Raw genomic sequence first — 21766 nt, 5'->3', positions numbered from 1 at the left:
CACTGCCTTTGTCTGGTTTTGGTATCTTTCTGGGACTCTGACATGAATGTTGGATCTTTTGTTATTTCCCACAGGTTTCTGAGGCTCTATTTTTTTCCAGTCTGTTTTCTCTCTGCTGCTCAGATTGAGTAAGTTCTATTGGTTTATCCTCAAGCTAACTGATTCTATCATCTGTCATCTCCACTATACTACTGAGCCTATATAGCAAGTTTTTTTTTTTTAAGATGTTCTGTATAGCAATTTTTTTTTTAAAGATTTATTGATTGATTGATTGCTATGTTGGGTCTTCGTTTCTGTGCTAGGGCTTTCTCTAGTTGCGGCAAGCGGGGGCCACTCTTCATCGCGGTGCGCGGGCCTCTCACCGTCGCGGCCTCTCTTGTTGCAGAGCACAGGCTCCAGACGCGCAGGCTCAGCAGTTGTGGCTCACGGGCCTAGTTGCTCCGCGGCATGTGGGATCTTCCCAGACCAGGGCACGAACCCGTGTTCCCTGCATTAGCAGGCAGATTCTCGACCACTGCGCCACCAGGGAAGCCCTATAGCAAGTTTTGAATTTCTACTATTGTATTCTTCAGTTCTATAATTTCTGTTTGGTTCTTTTGTATAACTTGTTTTTCCTTTGCTCAGATTTTCTATTTTTTTCATTTGTTTCAAGAGATGTTGCAATTGCTTATTGAAGCATTTTTGTGATGCTGCATTAAAATCCTTGTCAGATAATTCTAACATCTGATTCATCTTGGTATTGATGTCAGTTGATTGTCTTTTCTCATTCAAGTTGTGATTTTCTGGTTCTTGGTATGATGGGTGATTTTTCATTGTATTCTGGACATTTCGGCTACTATGTTAGGAGACTATTTAAATCTTTTATTTTAGCAGGCAGTCAATGTTTATGTTTAGCACACAAGTCCTAGCCTACTTTTGTAGGCTGTGATTTCAATGACGATTTACTTTCCAGAGCCTCTGTGGTGCAGTTTTGGTCCGATTGGTTAATGTGGTGCTGATGGGGCCCTCACTGGTCCCTGCTGGTGTTGCCTAGGAAGTGAGTCTCTAGTCTGTGGAAACAAATCTTCCCTGGCTTTGCTTACTCTGGTGGAACCCCCCTCCACTTGCCAGTGCTGTATGCCCTCCTGGTATCTCTTTTGGGGAGAGGGGATCCTTAAGACCATGGGGACAAAGGCTTCCTGAGCCAGACTACTTGTTGTAGTGGGATTTCCTCCTGATGGTGCCCTGGTTGCACAGTATCTTTTGGTGGGGCAGGGGAGTCTCTGGCCTGGTGGGAAAGGAAGGCACTTCCCCTGGCTGCTTATTGTCAGTGGGGCTCCCTGTTAGACTCCCTTTGCTGGAGTTGCCATGCTCACTTGGTGCTGTCAGCAGGACTCCCATTCAAACCAGAGGGAGAAGGAGCCTATCTGAGCCACTGTTGCTAGGCTGGGAGCTGGGAAATGCTGGGTCTGGGTTGCCTTCTTCTGTTGGGTAGTAAGTCATAAGGCTCCCATAGTGTTCCTCCAGTCCTGGAATTCCTAACCATTCTGCCGTCCTCTTTACATCTTTTAGAATTCTCCTTTGGTTGCCTCTTGAATTATTTCTAGGATTCATAATTATACTTAGCTGGGAGGAGCAAGGAGAAATGAGTCTATGCCATCTTGTCCAGACTGGAAGTAGAAGACCAGTTTTGCACTGGTTTCTGCTGCTGCTTCTCCTGGGAATGACTCAGGCTTTCATCTGCCACCCTTTCCTTGGCAAAGAGAAGCTCAGGAGGCTTTGCTTTGGTTAATATAACAAGCTCCCAGTTTGGGGGCTTTTGTTTGTGTGTATGTGTGTGTGTTGTTTGTTTTTAAGAAAGGCTGGCAGAGATCAGCCCTGAAGGAGCAACTGTGTTACAGTGGGGCAAACACTCTTGATAGGACGCTGAGTCAGCTGTGGATCTGTCTTGCCTATAAGATACTCCTGTGCCACTGTACTCACAGGATCATATTTTGAGGAGTCAGAACAACCAAAGTTTGGTATTTCCAGAGAGGATGGAGGCAGAAAATAAGATTTTAAAATATTCTCCTTCCTTTGCATAAAACCTTGGCATATCAGTGTGTGGCATACTCTGTGCAGCACTGGTCCTCAAGGAAAACAAGATGCCACTGGAGAACACTGCCTGTTATGGTAGGCTGAATCATGATTCCCCAAAGATGTCCACGTCCTAATCCCTGGGATCTGTGGAAATGTTACCTTACATGGTAAAAGGGACTTTGCAGGTGTGATTAAGTTAAGGATTTAAGAGGGGGACATTATCGTGGATTATCCAGGTGGGCCTATTCTAGTTACAGAGTCCATATAAGAGAGAGACAGGAGGGTCAGAGTTAGAGAAGGCAATGTGAAGCAGAGGTCAGACAGTGAGAGAGAGGTTTGAAGATGCTATGTGCTGGCTTTGAAGATGGAGGAAGGGGCCAGGAGCCAAGGAATGCAGGTGGCTTCTGGAAGCTAAAATATGGCTGATTTTTTAAAATAAATTTATTTATTTATTTATTTATTTATTTATGGCTGCGTTGGGTCTTTGTTGCTGTGTGCGGGCTTTCTCTAATTGCATTGAGCAGGGGCTACTCTTCGCTGCAGTGCACGGGCTTCTCATTGCGGTAGCTTCTCTTGTTGTGGAACACAGGCTCCATGTGTGTGGCTTCAGTAGTTGTGGCTCGCGGGCTCTAGAGTGCAGGCTCAGTAGTTGTGGTGCACAGGCTTAGCTGCTCTGCAGCATGTGGGATCTTCCTGGACCAGGGCTCGAACCTGTGTCCCCTGTGTTGGCAGGCAGATTCTTAACCACTGTGCCACCAGGGAAGTCCCAAAATGGCTTATTTTAAACTTCTGATCTCTACAACTGTAAGATAATAAATTTGTGTTGTATTAAGCCATGAAGTTTGTGGTAATTTGTTATAGCAGCAACAGGAACTAATACACTGACAGAGGGCGAGTGACATGATCAGGGTAGGAGGTCAGGGGGTATCGTACAGTAGTAGGAACATGGCTGCTGCACAAGGACATGCTGAAAACATGAGACTTCAATCTGGAAAGGGGAAACCTGAGAGGAGACTGATTTGAAGTCTAGACCACTGCTGAAAAATAGAACTTTCTGTGATGATGGGAATGTTGTGTATCTGCATTCTCCAGTACGGTAGCCACTAGCCACATGTGACTACTGAGAACTTGAAATGTGGCTAGTACTACTGATTTACTCAATTAATTTATATTTAAATTGTAAAAGCTTCATGTACCTAGTGGCTAGACAGAGTGTATTGGACAGAGCAGGTCTCTACCATTAAAAAGAGTCTGGGGCTTCCCTGGTGGCACAGTGGTTAAGAATCTGCCTGCCAATGCAGGGGACACGGGTTCGAGCGCTGGTCTGGGAAGATCCCACATGCTGCAGAGCAACTAAGCCCGTGTGCCACAACTACTGAGCCCATGTGCCACAACTACTGAAGCCCACGCACCTGGAGCCCCTGCTCCACAACAAGAAGCCACCGCAATGAGAAGCCCACACACAGCAATGAAGAGTAGCCCCTGCTCACTGCAACTAGAGAAAAGCCCGTGCTCAGCAACAAAGACCCAGTGCAGCCAAAAATAAATAAAATAAAATAAAATTTAAAAAAAAAAGAGTGTGGGTAAGGTAAATACAAACTTATTCATTAAATCCTTCAATGCTAGAAAACTAGCCCAAAATAGCTATATCATATTAAAGAAGCACCAACACTTCTCTGGAGATCAGATTTCTCATAACCTCTGCCATAATATAACCACAAACCTAGAAAAGAAAAAAACATCTAAACAGCATGTCAAATTGCTATCATAAAATCCATGAACTTCACAGGAGGTGTATGGGGTCAGTCCTTGGTCAAACACCTGTACATTAGAAGAACCTAGAATACGCTGATCTCAGCCTCTGACAACAAAAAGAGTAAAGCTGGAAACTAAACGAGATAGAATTTCAAAAGCACAGAAATCTGGGACCCATTTAATAGGGAAAGACATATTCCTACATGCCTCAAAGGTCCAGGGCAAAAGCAGATGGTCATAATGGCCATTCTGAGTCACAAAGGAAGGTTATATTATGTTCTGAATTATCTGTTTAAGAAGACAAAACAGTGAATGATGTAATTTTTTTTAACATCTTTATGGGAGTGTAATTGCTTTACAATGGTGTGTTAGTTTCTGCTTTATAACAAAGTGAAATCAGCTATACATATACATATATCCCCATATCTCCTCCCTCTTGTGTCTCCCTCCCACCCTCCCTATCCCACCCCTCTAGGTGGTCACAAAGCACCGAGCTGATCTCCCTGTGCTAGGCAGCTGCTTCCCGCTAGCTATCTATTTTACATTTGGTAGTGTATATATGTCCATGCCACTCTCTCACTTCATCCCAGCTTACCCTTCTCTCTCCGCGTGTCCTCAAGTCCATTCTTTACGTCTGTGTCTTTACTCCTGTCCTGACCCTAGGTTCTTCAGAACCATTTTTTTTTTTAGATTCCATATATATGTGTCAGCATACGGTATTTGTTTTTCTCTTTCTGACTTACTTCACTCTGCATGACAGACTCTAGGTCCATCCACCTCACTACAAATAACTCAATTTCGTTTCTTTTTATGGCTGAGTAATATTCCATTGTATATATGTGCCATATCTTCTTTATCCATTCATCTGTTGATGGACACTTAGGTTGCTTCCATGTCCTGGCTATTGTAAATAGAGCTGCAATGAACATTGTGGTACATGACTCTTTTTGAATTATGGTTTTCTCAGGGTATATGCCCAGTAGTGGGATTGCTGGGTTGTATGGTAGTTCTATTTTTAGTTTTTTAAGGAACCTCCATACTGTTCTCCATAGTGGCTGTATCAATTTACATTCCCACCAACAGTGCAAGACGGTTCCCTTTTCTCCACACCTTCTCCAGCATTTATTGTTTGTAGATTTTTTTTAACATCTTTATCGGAGTATAACTGCTTTACAATGGTGTGTTAGTTTCTGCTGTATAACAAAGTGAATCAGCTATACATATACATATATCCCCATATCTCCTCCCTCTTGCATCTCCCTCTCACCATCCCTATCCCACCCCTCTAGGTGGTCACAAAGCATCGAGCTGATCTCCCTGTGCTATGCGGCTGCTTCCCACTAGCTATCTATTTTACATTTGGTAGTATATATAAGTCCATGCCACTCTCTCACTTCGTCCCAGCTTACCTTAAAAAAAAGAAAGAAAAACTCAACAAAGGAAATGGGTAAATCAGAACAAAACAAAAAAAACTATCTTTCCAGTGTCATGCAAAACCCCTACTTTTAAGGTTCCAGCCACTATGCTATACCATCCACGCCAGCTCCTCGTCACTGCCACTTACACAGGAATGATATGCACCAGGGTTGATAACTCACTTCAAGAACTCTCTCACCATTACCATCAACACCATTCTCACCTCATCCTCCTGCCTTACCTGCCACACAGCTTCCAAATTTGGATCAGTGCAATCATCGACCACTGCTGTTTCTATGTCCATTCTGCTGAGCCCTGGGGGAGGAAATAACACAACAGTACAGACAGGATCATCTTGAAAAGCATGGTCTCTGTGGAACATTACATAGCAGTTATATACACAAGAAATCTATATTTGCTGATATGGAACAATATTCAAGGCACCTTAAATTAAAAAGCAAGTGATATCACACCCCTGAGTATGGCAATCACCAAAAAGATAGATTGTAACAAGTGTTGGTGAAGATGTGGAGAAACCGGAACCCTTATAGGCTGCTGCTGGGAATGTAAAATGGTGCAGCCACCTTGGAAAACAGTGTGGCAGTTCCTCAAAATGTCAAACAGAGAGCTACCATATGACCCAGCAATTCCACTCTTTGGTACATACTCAAGAGACATGAAAATATACGTCTACACCAAAACTTGTATTTGAATGTTCAGAACAGTATTATTCATAATAGCCAAAAAGTGGAAACAACCCAGTGTCCACTAACTGATGAATAGATAAACCAAATGTGGTCTATATGTACAATGGAATATTATTCAGCAATAAAAAGAATGATTCTGATTCATGCTATAACATAGATGAACCTCAAAAACATGTGCTAAATGAAACAAGCCAGTCACAAAAGACCACCTATTATATGCCTCCATTTATATGAAAGTCCAGAATAGGCAAATCTGTAGAGACTGAAAGGAGATTAGTGGTTGCTTAGGGTTATGGGTGGGGATTGTGGATAAGGGGGTGATAGCTAACGGGTACAGAGTTTCTTTTTGAGGTGATGAAAATGTTCCAAAAACTGACGATGGTGGTGGTTGCACATTATCTGTGAATGTAACTAAAAACCACTGAATTGTACACTTTAATTAATGTGTGAATTGTATGGTATGTGAATTATAGCTCAACAAAGCTGTTTTTTTTTTAAAAAAAGCAAGTGCTAGAATAATGCATGTACTATGAGTTCATTTACATAAAACCCCAAACTACATATGCATGTAATATAAACATTTGTGAATGTATGTAAATATATAGAAGATGATTTGGAAGGCTACCCACCCATCTGTTAGCATTGGTTACTTCTGGAGAGGGAAACAGGATTGCCTTCTGTACTATCACACTTTCCTGTTTCTCCTCCTACCACCCTAGTTGTTCCTTCAAGTTGCTTTTGTAAGCGTTCCTTCCTCTGCCCATCTCTTTTGAATCTCATTCTACTCTTCAGGCTCTCCTTGAAGTAATCCTAAGATCATACATTTCCCATGGCTTCAACAACCTCCATCCATATCCTGACTCATTCGTTCAGCAAATATTCATTGAGCACCTACTAGGTACTGTGCTAGTACCTTTGATTCCTTCCTCTCCCTCGTCTCCCATCCCTCATCCAACAAATTCCACCAGTCCTCTCTCCAATAAACATACTCTGTCTCTCTACTTCTCTCCATGTCCGTGGCCTCCAATGTAATGCAAGCTACTGTCATCTCTCCCAGATCCCTGCAACAGTCTCCTGCCCCGTCTCCCTGCTTGCATAGGCCATTCTCCACACAACAGCCAGAGCCCACTTTTAAATATATAAATCAGCTCATATCAGTCTCCCTGCTTCGAAGCCCTCCAAGGACTTCCGAATACACTCTGCATAACATCTAAGCTCTTTACTTTGACCTAGTAAGATAGAGCCCTTGCCTAAATCTCTGATCTCATCCCATCCTTGTTTGCTATGCTCCCAGCTATAATTTGCTCTCTCTTGAGGGTCTCTGAACTTGCCTAAAATGTTCTCTCATCATCCACGTCTCAGCTCCAGTGTCAGCTCCTCAGTGAGGCCTTCCCTGATCATCCCAACTAAGTAGGCCCCGAGCCTGGTCAGTGTCTCATCCCATCTCCTGTTTTACTTTCTCCCAGCGTTTATTGTCATGTGCAGTTGTTTCATTTATTGGTTTGCTTGTTCATTATATGTCTTCCCTGCCACTTGAATGTAAGCTCCATGAGAGTGGCAACTCTATTTGCCTTGTTCCTGCTGAATCTCTAGCACCTAGAAGGCACTCAATGAATATTTGCTGAATGAATGAGTCAGGAGATGGATGGAGGTTGGTGAAGCCATGGGAAATGTATGATCTTAGGATTACTTCAAGGAGAGCCTGAAGAGTAGAATGAGATTCAAAAGAGATGGGCAGAGGAAGGAATTCTTACAAAGGCAACTTGAAGGAACAACCAGAGTGTCTGACCCTCAGGTTTTTGGCTGAAGCAACTAGACAGATGGTGGGTGCCATTCACTGAGACTGAAAGACAAGGGGAGGAGCAAGCGGGGTTGGGGATTGCTTCAAGAACTGAGTTCTGGACATGTTAAATTTGAGATGTGTATGAGTCACCCAACTGGAGATCCTAAGTAGATGGCTAGTTATAGAAGTCTAGATAGACTTCAGTGAGGTGGTCAGGGCTAGAGACGGAAGTTTAGAAATTGAATTCATCAACATAGATACAGTATTTAAAGCCCTGGGAATAAATAACCTAGGAAGAAAGCAGAGAATGAGAAAAAGGGGGCCTGATGCAGAGTTCTAATGTCTCCCACACTTGTATCTCCAGTCCTCACCTCCTTCTTCCAGGAGTTCCAGAACTACTATCAAATGCCTTACATAAACCCAGGGTGTCCCATAATGACTCCATCGACTTCCTCTTCAAAACTGGTCCTCCTTCTGTATTCACCAGTCAGTTGGACCTCTTCGTAACATCCCCAGTACTGTTCCCCACCTTTCCTTCCCCGTGACAGTTACCTTAGGTCATCAATCTCATCATCTCATGCCTGGATGACTACAATAGTTTCTTAGCTGGTATCTCTGCCTCCAGTATTGACCCCCGACTGCTGCCAGTAGGGTCCTTCTGAAATCCCTTGATCATGGTACTTCCTTACTTAAAACCTTTCGATGGTTTCCCATTGTTCAAGATAAAGTACAAATTCTTAAACCTAATGTATAAGGTCTTTCAGGACCTGCTTCCTGCGACCTTTTCAATCCTGTCTTCCGCTTACTCCCTCTCCCTTACATCCTAGGCATACCAATTTATCAACTGCCTTTAGTTCTCTGGATGCATCATCCTTGTTTATTTCTACAAACATGTACCTGCGATGCACCCCACCACTACCTGTTCTCCAGCTCCATGAAAAGTTTTGCCCTCCAACCAAGCCAACTTGCTCTCTTCTTTCTTGATGTCCCCTCAGCATCCTGAGCATCTTGCATCTTTATTTTCTGTAGTATCTTATTGTATTTCTATGTTCATGTAGCTCTCTCCCTCTACTAGCCTGTAAGCTTAATGAGGGCAGGGATGGTACTTCCTTATCTTTGTTTTACCAGCACCTAATATAGTGCCTAGCATATAGTAATCACATCAGCCAATATTTATCAAGTGCATATCAGTGCCAAGTAATTCTATAAGTGCTTTACATGTATTGATTCATTTATAACAACCCTATGAGGCAGGTAGTATTATTATGCCCAATCGACAAATAGGAAATAAAGACAGAGAGATTAAGTAACTTTGCTCAAGTTACACAGCTAGTAATGGATACAAGCCCAGTCAGTCTAGCTCCAGAGTCTGTGCTTGTAATCACTAGTCTCTCAGCAAATGCCTGTTCAATGAATGGGAAATTGGAAATGTGGGACATGTGACTTTTTTCATGTTATTATTCTGACCTTGACTATTTCATCTTTTCTTTCATTAAAAAATCTCATTTCATTCAGAGCTCAGACACAATAAAGTTACAAAATCAAATAACAGATCCTGTGCTATGGAGCTCAAGGGAGTCAATAAGGGCAAATGTCATTATCCTCACACCTCCAGGCACTTAGCAAGTCAGGTTGATTTACTGATGTTCAGCGACTAGGGCCAAAGCACAGAAAAGTAAGATAGGACGAAACATCATAACATCTTAACATCAAAACATCCTGACAGCAACCACTTACTGAGAGCCTCATAGATGCCAGGCGCTTTGTTGAGAGTTTTACATGGATTACCTCATTCAATCTTTCCAACAGCCCTCTGTGATGTCCGTACTGTTAGGCTCCCCATCTTACAGATGAGAAAATAGGCTCAAAGAGGTTGGATAACTTGTGCAAGGTTACAGAGTTAGTAAATGGCAAACCAGGATTTACGCCAGGGCTGCCGGCTGCAGTCCGTGCTTTATTTTTTTTTAACATCTTTTTTGGAGTATAATTGCTTTACAGTGTTGTGTTAGTTTCTGCTGTATAACAAAGTGAATCAGCTATACATATACATATATCCCCATATCTCCTCCCTCTTGCATCTCCCTCCCATCCTCCCTATTCCACCTCTCTAGGTGGTCACAAAGCACCGAGCTGATCTCCCTGTGCTACGTGGACCGCCCCACTCACCCTTGTCAACCGTGACTCTAGGGCTGCACTGCCCCCACTGGACAAACACTAGCCATACACGGCTAGGTCAATTTATTTATTTACTTTTTAAATTTTATTGAAGTATAGCTGATTTACAATGTTGTGCTAATTTCTGCTGTATAGCAAAAGTGACCCAGTTATAGATATATATATTCTTTTTCATATTCTTTTCCATTATGGTTTATCACAGGCTACTGAATATAGTTCCCTGTGCTATATAGGACCTTGTTTATCCATCCTATATATACTAGTTTGCATCTGCTAATCCCAAACTTCCCATCCATCCCTCCCCCACCCCCTTTCCCCTTTGGTAACCATAAGTTTGTTTTCTATGTCTGTGAGTTTGTTTCCGTTTTGTAAATAAGCTCATTCATGTCATATTTTAGGTTCCACATATAAGTGATATCATACATATGGTATTTGTCTTTCTCGTTCTGACTTAGTTCACTTAGGATGATAATCTCTAGGTCCATCCATGTTGCTGTAAATGCCATTATTTCATTCTTTTTTATGGCTGAGTAATATTCCATTGTATACATGTACCATACCTTCTCTATTGATTCCTCTGCTGATGGACACCTAGGTTGTTTCCATGTCTTGGCTATTGTAAATAGTGCTGCTATGAACATTGGGGTGCATGTATCTTTTCGAATTATGGTTTTCTACAGATATATGCCCAGGAGTGGGGCTGCTGGATCATATGGCAGCTCTATTTTTCGTTTTTTTAGGAATCACCATACTGTTTTCCATAATGGCTACACCAATTTACATTCCCACCAACAGTGTAGGAGGGTTCCCTTTTCTCCACACCCTCTCCAGCATTTATTGTTTGTAGATTTTTTGATGATGGCCATTCTGACTGGTGTGAGGTGATATCTCATTGTAGTATTGATTTGCATTTCTCTAATAACTAGCAATGATGAGCATCTTTTCATGTAGGTCAATTTAAATTAATTAAAATTAACTACAACTAAAAATTCAGTTCCTCAGTCACATCAGCCACATTTTAAGTGTTCAAAAGCCACATGTGGCTAATGACCGCCATATTGGAGAGCGCACACAAAGCACATTGCCCTCATCACAGAAGGCTGCATAGGTCAGCGTGGCACCAGAGTGTGCTGGCTATGACAGGGTAGGTTCGGTGAGCTTCTTCCAACTGCTGCCCCCCTTCTCTCCACCCTGCCAGTCTGGCTCTTCTCACTTCAGCGTCTTGGGGAAACTTTGAGGCATACGGTAAGGTAATAACTTTCATTATCGTCCCCTCCATCATTCACCTCCTCAGTAATATCACCCTTTCTATCCACTGCTTGCAGTTCATCCTCGTGCCCCATCCCAGTCGCCCCCTCCCCTCTCCAGTTCTGGGGAGACAGAGGTCCTGTTGTTATGCATTCTCATTGTGCCTCCAACCAACCCAGATGATCCAGTGCAGGACAGGCACTTTACAGCCGCAAGAAGCAGAGATCCCTGACCATCGTCCGCAGCCACACCTTGTCTCCCCACCTGCCGCCGGCTCAGCTCTCCAGAGGGAGGGCTCACCCTAACCCTGGCCCAGCCGGCTGCTGAGGTGCAGCCTCCTGTGGCCACCACGACTCCAATATGATTTTGGAGCTGGTGAAAAGGACCTGGAACCTTCCTAAAATCACATGTTACCCAATGTCAATGAAATCTAATAGGATGCTAGAAGGCAGGCTGGTTATATATGATCTGCTCTGCACACAGGGACGAGTTGGGAAGAAAGGAGACAAAGCAGCCAGGGATAGGGGAGCTAAATAAGATACACTCCATTACCCATGGTCATGGAGAACAGACATGGCAGCTTATTAAAGCCAGTCAATAGTCCCAAAGGCACTCTGGAATTCATCATATGACGCAGCCATAACCTACCTCTGAACCCCAGAGGATTTATCCATCTAATTAATTTTTCTCAGACTGATATTAAAATGAGTGTATACTTTCCAAGCTGATTCTAACTGATGTCTAGAGAAGCGGGCAATGGCATGCATACTGGGAAGGGTAAAGACAGCCTAAAATGATTAATTTGCCACTGAAAATCTCAATGTAGGTATTTGAGAGTCACCTGTACACACTGTCCATAGGAGAATTCTGCCTGTCAAAGCAACTAAAGAGTTGAGCCACCTAAGACTCTTCTCGGAGGCCCACATCAAAGATGTAGGAAACGGTCAAGTCAAGCTGGATGTCTCTCAGTCCATAACGCGCCCAGTCACAAAATCAGAGACACCCTGCTGATTCCCAAAAGGTTCTCATGCAGAAGCAACTTCACTCCAGCGCATGCCACTTAACAGCAGGGGCTATAGTAGGGAAAGGAGGGGTAGGCAGGCTCTGTCCCCATCCCCGTGATGTGTGGGCCACACCGCCTCTGAAAACACAGCTGTGAAACAGGGACAGTAAGCGACACTCAGGGTTCCGCTTCAGTCATGCTTGAAGTGGGTAGAGCAGAGTGACAATGGAGCACGGAAAGGACAAGGGGCCAGAAGACAGAATCAACGTTCCTGAAAGCAAGAGTACTCGCGAGACATGTATTGGTTTCTGTTTTCCCTCTGAAGGGGAGAAAGTAGGTCAACACACTCAAAGAACTGTGACCAGGAACCGTGGGTCTGAGAGGGAGCCACTGGCTGAGCCCTGCCAAGATGAAGCAGTGAGACACATGCCTTTCACTTTCAGGGATTTGTCTGAGGTCACTTGGCCTTGGGAAGAACTCGGGCTGTGAATCCCTTGGTGTGTATCCTCTGCAGGCCCTCGGAGTTGGGTGCAAGGGGAGCCTTGCATTTTAAGACCGACATCCTAATGATTGGCTGGCGTGAGCTGGCAGGCACAGGAATGTTTATGAGCAACCTGCCTGCTTTGGCTTTCAGACAAGGTGGACAAGGCCCGGGGCAGCGTGGCTAAATATAGACAGCACAGGGGGCCCAGAAAGCAGGAGAGCTCGGTTTCATTCCCACGTCTCTCGGTTAACTTGGGGCAAACTCCCTGAGTGTCCTTCTTTCATGGACTGATTTGTTCTTGGTAAGGCAGGAGCACTGAGGAAGCTTTCCCAGGCCTAGAGCAGGGGGTCACACTGAGTCTGCTGCATTTCCTTGCCTCATCTTCCCTCAACGACCCAAGTTTGGGGAAAAGACCGGTTGTGATCAGGTGGGAGGTGGAGTCGCCGATTCACGTATGGAAACAGGACAAGCTGTGATGACCCAGTGGCGGCCACACGAGGCCCCCTCAACAAGGTTGCTGCCCAGTCAGAGCCAGAAGGAGGCTGCCTGACCCCTGGTCTAGAGGTAGAGGTGGCAGAGAAGCATACCAGAGGCGCCAAGTCAGAACTCTTGCTGCCTAGCACACAGCTACGAGGCAAGCAGTGTGAAACGCAGGAATTTAGGTAGGCAATTTTAGGAGGAAATTCAAAACCCAGGCAGTTCCTGCCCTCTGTCACTGCTCATATGCCATTCCTTTCCTCAGCAAGACTCTACTTGTACAGAAGCAAAGAACCCAGGCCAAGGCGGCCGCTTGTCCAGTCCCGTTAGGGGGCAGTGTTCTTAGGAAAAACCTGGACTAGCCATGGAGCAGGGGAGGCCGAGCCCAAGGAAACTCTTCAGTATTTCCCGCCCCAAGGCCCTCGGCCCTACCCTCATTCCTGGACACTTCCGCCAGAAGTCAGTATATCCCTGGGTGGCAGCAATACCTGGGAGGAGCTGCTACTTTTTTTTTTCTGATTATAAAACTGATAAGTGATTACTGTATAAAACTGAGAGCATAAAGGAAAATAGAAACTAGAAAATTTTAAAAATCACTATAATCCCATCACCGAAAGATTACTACTGTTAACAGTCTTTATGTACATTTGGAGTAGTCAGGCCTGGATTCAAGCCCTGGCTCTATTGCTTACTTACAGTGTGACTTTGGGCAAGTTACATAAGCTCTCTGAACCTCAGTTTTCTTATCTGCAAAATGAGAATAATCATAGCACTCACCTTAAAGTGTTGTTTCAAGGATCCGAGAATTCCCGTGAAGAGGTGTAGTCGTCCCTGGCAAATAGTAAGTGATCAATAAGTACTGGCCACCACCACCATCATCATCATCATCATCATCATCATCATCATTCTACGTGCCTGTATTGAAAACCCTCCATAATGATGGCTGCATAATATTTCACCTTGTGATGGTACTATTTCCTGAGTGTTAAACATCTATGTTGCCTCCAAGATTTCGGTATTACAAAACTGCTGCAAGGAACATTCTTGTACATAATCTCTGATCATTTCCCTAACATAAATCTCCTAGAATTGAGTTTACTGGGAAAAAGAATACGAATATTTTTTAGGCCCTTGTTCCAGACTGTAAAGTGGCTTTCTAGAAAGGTTGTACTCACTTACATGTCTACCAGCAGGGCATATAAGTACCTATCTCTTCATACTTTCACCAACACTGAGTAATAACATTTCTAAAAAGTCTTTGGGGCTTCCCTGGTGGCGCAGTGGTTAGGAATCCACCTGCCAATGCAGGGGACACGGGTTCGTGCCCCAGTCTGGGAAGATCCCACATGCCGCAGAGCGGCTAGGCCCATGAGCCACAACTACTGAGCCTGCGCGTCTGGAGCCTGTGCTCCACAACGGGAGAGGCCGCAACAGTGAGAGGTCCGCGCACCGCGACGAAGAGTGGCCCCCGCTCGCCGCAACTGGAGAAAGCCCTTGCACAGAAACGAAGACCCAACACAGCCAAAAATAATAAAAAATAAAATAAAAATAAATAACAGTGTGTGTGTATCTATAAGGGGTTAATTGTACAAAGTTCTATACTTTAAAAAAAAAAAAAAAGTCTTTGCCGGGCTTCCCTGGTGGTGCAGTAGTTAAGAATCCGCCTGCCAGTGCAGGGGACACAGGTTCGACCCCTGGTCGGGGAAGATCCCACGTGCCATGAAGCAACTAAGCCCGAGCACTACAACTACTGAGCCTGCGCTCTAGAGCCCGTGAGCCACAAATACTGAGCCCGCGTACAGCAACTACTGAAGCCCATGCGCCTAGAGCCTGTGCTTCACAGCAAAGAGAAGCCACCACGATGAGAAGCCTGTGCACTGCAATGAAGAGTAACCCCCCCCTTGCCGCAACTAGAGAAAGCCCGCACGCAGCAATGAAGCCAAAAATAAATAAATAAATTAAATTAAATTAAATTAAAAAAAAAGTCTTTGCCAATTTGATAAGGGAAATGGTGCTTTGTTTTCACTTGTAAGGCTTTGACCATAAGGGAGGATACACATTTTAAGCTAATTCTCTGTTAAACACGTACAGGAACTCACGTGTTCCCAGAGACAAAATCCATAATGAAGTCTTCAGGGATCCTGAAATGAAAACACACGAGGGACATATGCATTAAAATAATTTACATTTGAATAGTTGATATACTTATTTTGAAACACTTTTGGTTGTAAAATCTAACACATAGAAAACTACGGATCTTAATAGAGCATTATAAAGTCAGTACCTTCCTGTTCTCATCTAGGTCAGGAAATAGAACCTTGCCAGCCACCTCAGAAGCCTGACACACATCCCATCCCAATCCTAAAATCAACCACTATGATGACTTTTATGGTAATCCCTTCCTTGCTTTCTCTTAGTTTTCTTTCTTTCGTTTGCACCAGAGGTGCAACCTTAAGCACTATACTTTAGGGTTTTTTTGTTTTTTTAAATTTATTTTTGGCTGTGTTGGGTCTTCTTTGCTGTGCGCGGGCTTTCTCTAGTTGCGGCGGGTGGGAGCTACTCTTCGCTGTGGTGCACGGGCTTCTCATTGCAGTGGCTTCTCTTGTTGCGGAGCAGAGGCTCTAGGCGCCCGAGCTGCAGTAGCTGTGGCACGAGGGCTCAGTAGTTGTGGCATGCGGGCTCTAGAGCACAGGCTCAGTAGTTGTGGCGCACGGGCTTAGTTGCTCCGGCGGCATGTGGGATCTTCCCAGACCAGGGCTCGAACCCGTGTCCCCTGCATTGGCAGGCAGATTCTTAACCACTGCACCACCAGGGGAGTCCCTATACTTTAGTTTTGCTTTCTTAAAATATTTTAAGTCTCTTTCCCTTAGTAACTGACATACTTGTAATAAAAGCTATGCTGGATTATAATAGCATATAACTGAAAGAAGCAAATGCTTGTTTTTTTTTAATGGACCTGTACATACACATAAAAACATACACAATTTTCCCCAGGCATGTGAGTAAATAAATTACTCTGCCTCAAACTTAGCATATCACTTGGATATAGTTACATGTGTTAGTTCAATTTCGAAGTCATGCCCCCAACGTCAGTATAATTTTAACATTTTCCACTCAAGTTTAAGTGTCAGTTATAAGTCAGGATTCTGATTTTCCATCTTTTTTTCCCTCCTCAACCTGTTAGATAGGTCAGAGTTCTTAGCTGCAAACTACAGAATCCACTCTGACTAGTTTAAGCAGAAAGGAAATTTATTGAAGAATATTAGACAGTTTCAGGATCTCTTGGGACCCATAAAGCCAGGCTCTGAAGAAGCCAGAAACATGGTGCAAGTACACTGGGAGCACTGCTCTGGCAAAACCACCACTGCCCCTACCCTGCAGAAGACAGCAATGCCCCGTGATCCTTGCCTTCCATTTGGAATTTCCAGGCTGCTGGTATCTCCCTTCCAACGGCCCCTAGAAGCCCATCAAAGAGAGCAATGGGCTGGAGAGATTCGAGCTGCTCGACGGGGCCCCTCTGCATCTGCTGGTTTCTGCTGTCCAGGACAGCAGGACTGACACGCCCTATGTTGGATACCAGAAAGCACAGAGAAGTTTTCTGCGTGTTCTGCTGGTTCTCACCCAACTTGCCAGTAGAATGTAAACTTTTAGGGGCAGATACCGGCTCTTCACTTTTAAGTAGTCACATACTGAGTATTTACTAATTATCTGCTACATGTACCAACAAATAGTTCTGAATGCCTACTCTGAATTTGCCACAGTGCTGGGTGCTGGGGATATAAACTGTGGACTAGATAGAAAAGCATCTCCTCTCACAAGCTTACATTCCAGCCAGCGTTGAGTGACAGCAAATATATAAACAATCATGATTTCAGGTGAGGCAAGGGGCAAGGCTACCTTCAATAGGGTGGCCAGAGAGGGTCTCCATGAGGGCCTGACGGTGGGAATAAAATGCTAAGGATGAGAAGGATCCAAGCATTTGAAGAGTTAGAGGAAGAACAGTCCTGGAAGAAGGAATACCACACAAGGAGGAAACAGACTGACTCACTGGCTCTGGAGCTGGAGCATGATGAGCGAGCAGGGTAGAAAAATGTTTGCATTTTAATCCAAGCACATTGAGAAGCCACTGGAGGCTGTGAATGGCAGGGAGTGACAACATCTGGTACACATTTTGAAGGATCACTCTGGGTGGTGAGGGGAGAACACACCATAAGGGAGACAAACAGAAACATTAAGAAGGTGAGTAATCCAGATGAAAGATGATGGTGGATTGGAGCAGGGTGGTCGAAAGAATGAGAGGTGGTCACATTTGGGATGCGCCTCAGAGTTAGAATTAACAGAAATTACAGATTGGCTGTGGGAGGTGAGAGGAAGAGGCGAATCAAGGATGATGCCCAGATTTGGGGGCTTGAGCAATAGAGCAACTGATGCTGACAGTTACTGAGATGGGGAAGAGTGGTTGGGGGCGGGGCGGTTCGAGTTCAGATTTTGACAGGTTCACATGCCAGTGTCTACGGGACTGGACGGGGTGAGTAGATAGTGACGTGTATCTGAGTGGAGCTCAGAGGAGAGGCCAGGTCTTGTGTTGCCCCACACTGAGCACTCCGAGAGGGGACATGAACTGTACCAGACACAGCTTGGAAGAAGGAGTTAACACAGAAGGTCTTGTCGATCAGTCCTTGTGTGTCTCCAGGGGAGCCTGGCATCATAATTGACCCTTGACCTACCCCGGGGACTATGGCCCTCAGAAGGCTTTTTTATGTCTCTGATTGACCTTGTTGTTTTACGTATCTGTCCAGAGAAATGGGGCGTGTTTGTACCAGTTCAGGAGGACCTCTCAGGAGTGTTTAAGAAGAGTCATCATGTACCTGCTTTCGATGCTGGAGTCCTGAGTTTTGTTTCATAAACACCTCAGACCCTGAGACTTGGTGGACTTCCCTGGGCACAGACATGTCACAGGTGTCCCTGTAGTTTGCTGTGAGCTGCTCCTGTGTGGCCCTGGGTAGGGAAGAACTTGGAAGCCTGTGCCTGAGCGATGCGTATATTTTTCCCACTGCCTTTCTCTGTATCCTTTGCTGTAAGAAACCTTAGCTGTGACTAAACCCACTGTTGAATCTTATGAGTCCTTCTAGTGAATCACCCAACTTGAAGGGGTTGTGAGCCCCCCGAAACACAACCTTTGCTCTCAAGGGGCTTAAGCTTTAGCTGAAGAGGAGAAAGGAAAAAACATGAAGCAACAGTGACCCAAGCAGGACAATATATTTATATAGCATGGTCCGCCCGAGGACAGGGACTAAGTCTTTATTCATCTTTGTATCCCCCAAAGAGGGCTGGGGAACTGCAAGGGCCTCAGTAAAAGTTTGCTGAACTTCACACAAGAGGTGGAACTTCCTGGATGGTGAGGATTTTCAATAAGCTAAGAAGAGAGGGAAGGCCTGCCAATTGGAGAAAACAACTTGATGGAGGCCCAAAAGCAAGAAGAGGCAGGGTTTGTTTGTAGAAAGCTGTCCTCTCAGTCTCCCTGCTCCACAATGCCTGGCTCAGTCACCAAACAGTGGGCATTTAATAAAGTCGGCCACTTGTCAGGTATCCGGGCCCAAGTTTGCTGCCACACCCTCTCCAGCCTCCCTCCCTGCTTTTCTGGGCAGCGCTAAGGATGAGAGGTGAGGGCACAGCTTATTCCTCCTGCACCCGCTCAAGTCACTTGCAAGAGAGTAAACTGCGGCTGAGATGTCTACTTCCAAATCTTACTGCAGCACAGTTAGCTGGGCTGATCTCCCTGTGATTCTGAGATAAAATTCCAGATGGGACTACAATACCTCTATTAATCCTGAATTCCAGGTCAGTTCCAAAATCAAAACTCCCAGAACTTAGGCATCTTTAATACAATCTTTGCCCAATTCCCTGGGCAGCTTTCGAAAGAAATAGATTCATAACTTCTTCACCACAAGAGAGGCTCAGGTGAAGGGAGATATGGAGACCAAGGAAAAGAGAAGGCACTCTCAAAAATGGACCAAAACATTTCTGTCTGTATGAACAGGAAAGAGAATGGAAGGATGAGCACCTGGACTTTATAGAGATCATCGAATGCAACCGTTGCCCCTCCCCCTCTGGCAGATGAAGAAGAGATCTGTCTAGCATGGAAGCAACCTAAGTGTCTACCGACAGATGAATGGATAAAGAAGATGTGGCACATATATACAATGGAATATTACTCAGCCATAAAAAGATACGAAATTGAGTTATTTGTAGTGAGGTGGATGGACCTAGAGTCTGTCATACAGAGTGAAGTAAGTCAGAAAGAGAAAAACAAATACCATATGCTAACACATATATATGGAATCTTAAAAAAAAAAAAGGTTCTGAAGAACCTAGGGGCAGGACAGGAATAAAGACGCAGACGTAGAAAATGGACTTGAGGACACGGGGAGGGGGAAGGGTAAGATGGGACAAAGTGAGAGAGTGTCATGGACATATATACACTACCAAATGTAAAATAGATAGCTAGTGGGAAGCAGCCGCATAGCACAGGGAGATCAGCTCGGTGGTTTGTGACCACCTAGAGGGGTGGGATAGGGAGGGTGGGAGGGAGACGAAAGAGGGAGGAGATATGGGGATATATGTATATGTATAGCTGATTCACTTTGTTATAAAGCAGAAACTAACACACCAGTGTAAAGCAATTATACTCCAATAAAGATGTTAAAAAAAAAAAAGAGAGATTTGTCTAGGACCACACAGCTGATCCAGGACCAGAACCCAGTTTTCCTGATTTCCAGTCCAGTGCTTTACCACATTTTAGTGGTATTCAGCCCTATTCAGTAGTTCTACTGCCATAAGAATCATCCCCAAAGAAGGTGGATGCGTTAAATTTCCAAATTAGCAACCATCCCTTGGTGAAGCACGTTAAGGGCCAGCACAGGGGAGGGAGGCAAGAGGCTCAGCCAAGGCAGCACAATTGCAAGGGCTAAGTGAGACATGCTTCTGACTGCTTTACAGGCTCTGCAGCCTCACTGTTTCTTTGCTTTGAGCCAAGTCAATCACGCTCTGTGTCATGGGGTGGGGGGTCAGGCAGGGAGAGGAGTGAACAAAACAGACTTTCCTGCCGGCAGAGGTGCGTGGCCAGACTATTAATCGACCAGCAAAAGGAAGGAGGTAATTGCAGATGCATGTGACGGCAGCAGACAGCCCTGGCCCGACCAGCATCCCTCCCACCCAAGGCCTGCCAGTTCACAGCAGCCGGTCAGAAAGCTCATGGCCATGAGAACGGGATAGGTTGCCAGAGTGGAATCTGCACATCAGCCTCTGCGCCCTGCCCAGACTTCTGACTCAGAGGTGGTGACGAAGAGGCTGGGCTGGTTCATCAGCACAGTGAACCCAGACGACAGGCTGGCAGTGACTTCTTTGAGGACCAAAGTCACCTCCTGTTTGGGACCCCCAAGCCCTGAGCTGCACTCCCACACAGCTCGGACCTCCATGGACTATCACAGGTGGCTTCTAGGCCAATCGCAAAAATGTCAGAAAAAGCCTAGAGGTAGTTAAGGGAGCCTTAGATAAAGTCTGAAATGTGATGCCTCTACTGAGTACCAAATCCGAGAATGAATGAATTCAGGATTCAAATCACATTCTTACTAAATGCCTGAATCACTCTCACAAAACAAGACTTAGCTTCAGCTCCTCTCAGGGCTTCAAATCCTCACTATAAAAAAGCATTATATTGTCATCACAGGAAATACCCCATAATTCTAGCTTAGGTGAGGTATGGCAGAGTTAGAAATAACTGGATTTGTACAGATAAGGGAATCGTACCCTTTAAGCACCAAAACATTTAAACAGTATCTTTGTTGACATGAAATATATGTGTATATATTACACACTTCCCAGATTTCTTAATTCACTCGATGTTTTTCCGGCTAATTCAGAGTAATCAGAATCAACATGTTTATTATGTTATGCTATTTTGTTTTTCTGTCTCTTTTCAGGATATCAGGCCTTCAGCCAGCACTTCCTCTGTCAGTATCTCTGAGCTTCTTCCCCCCCATCCCCCACTCCAACATCTCTTCCTGTTGCTTCTAATCTGTACAGCTAGGAACCAGATTACAAAACTCTTTATAGCTATGTTACAAGCAAGGCACTAGAAAATAAAGTGCCTTGGGGAATAAAGTTTGTGGCTTTAGTGCTATCTCTGTGTGTTTGAGGGAGTTTGTAGCTATTTCTTCTTTCCAGGTTTGGAGAAAATTTCCAGAGAACAGAAGTTGTCAGAAACCTGGCCTGGGGTTAAGTTCTGTGCTACTGAATATCTGCCTGGGATCAGGCCAGGCCTCAAAATCCCCTGTGCCCACACCAACTCCCTGGCTCAGACAGCTCTGAGTGACAGAAAATTGGGAAGAATAACCAAGAACAAACATGAGGCCGTGCCAGATTCTTCTTTCAGAAAGTGAAGTGCTGACAAAGTAAGGGCAACATGGGCTTGGGGAATCTGCTCTAACCTCCAACAGAGGAGCATCCCTGCACTATCCCCAAAACTGTGAAGCACTGAGGAAATTAAAAAGGTGAATTCTCAGAACTAGAACAAAAAAAATCTTAAAGTTTGTATGGAGACAAAAAAGACCCCGAATAGCCAAAGCAATCTTGAGAAAGAAAAACGGAGCTGGAGGAAT

The 21766-nt window shown here is 44.7% G+C and overlaps 2 long non-coding RNA genes across 5 annotated transcripts in view; one reads left to right on the top strand and one right to left on the bottom strand.

The window, feature by feature from the left end:
- The window catches only part of LOC309652097, a 97223-nt gene that overhangs the window by 47098 nt on the left and 28359 nt on the right, over positions 1–21766 (bottom strand). For 3 of the 4 annotated variants that reach the window (XR_014258566.1, XR_014258568.1, XR_014258569.1), the window contains 3 exons: positions 15206–15247; positions 13884–13937; positions 5471–5544 (listed from right to left, as the gene is read on the bottom strand). This is a non-coding gene — a long non-coding RNA (uncharacterized lncRNA). Of the gene's footprint in view, positions 1–1037; positions 2861–5470; positions 5545–13883; positions 13938–15205; positions 15248–21766 lie in introns of those variants that run through there. The other variant, XR_014258567.1, reaches the window with a different exon arrangement.
- LOC309652114 lies at positions 15255–19822 on the top strand. Its single transcript, XR_014258593.1, has 2 exons — positions 15255–15762; positions 15799–19822. It is a non-coding gene; the product is annotated as an uncharacterized lncRNA (long non-coding RNA).

Source organism: Balaenoptera physalus, assembly GCF_965194825.1.
Source record: "Balaenoptera physalus genome assembly, chromosome: X".
NCBI lineage: Eukaryota > Metazoa > Chordata > Mammalia > Artiodactyla > Balaenopteridae > Balaenoptera > Balaenoptera physalus.
Note: the sequence above shows the minus strand (reverse complement) of the source record. Positions and strands in the feature narration are given on the sequence as shown.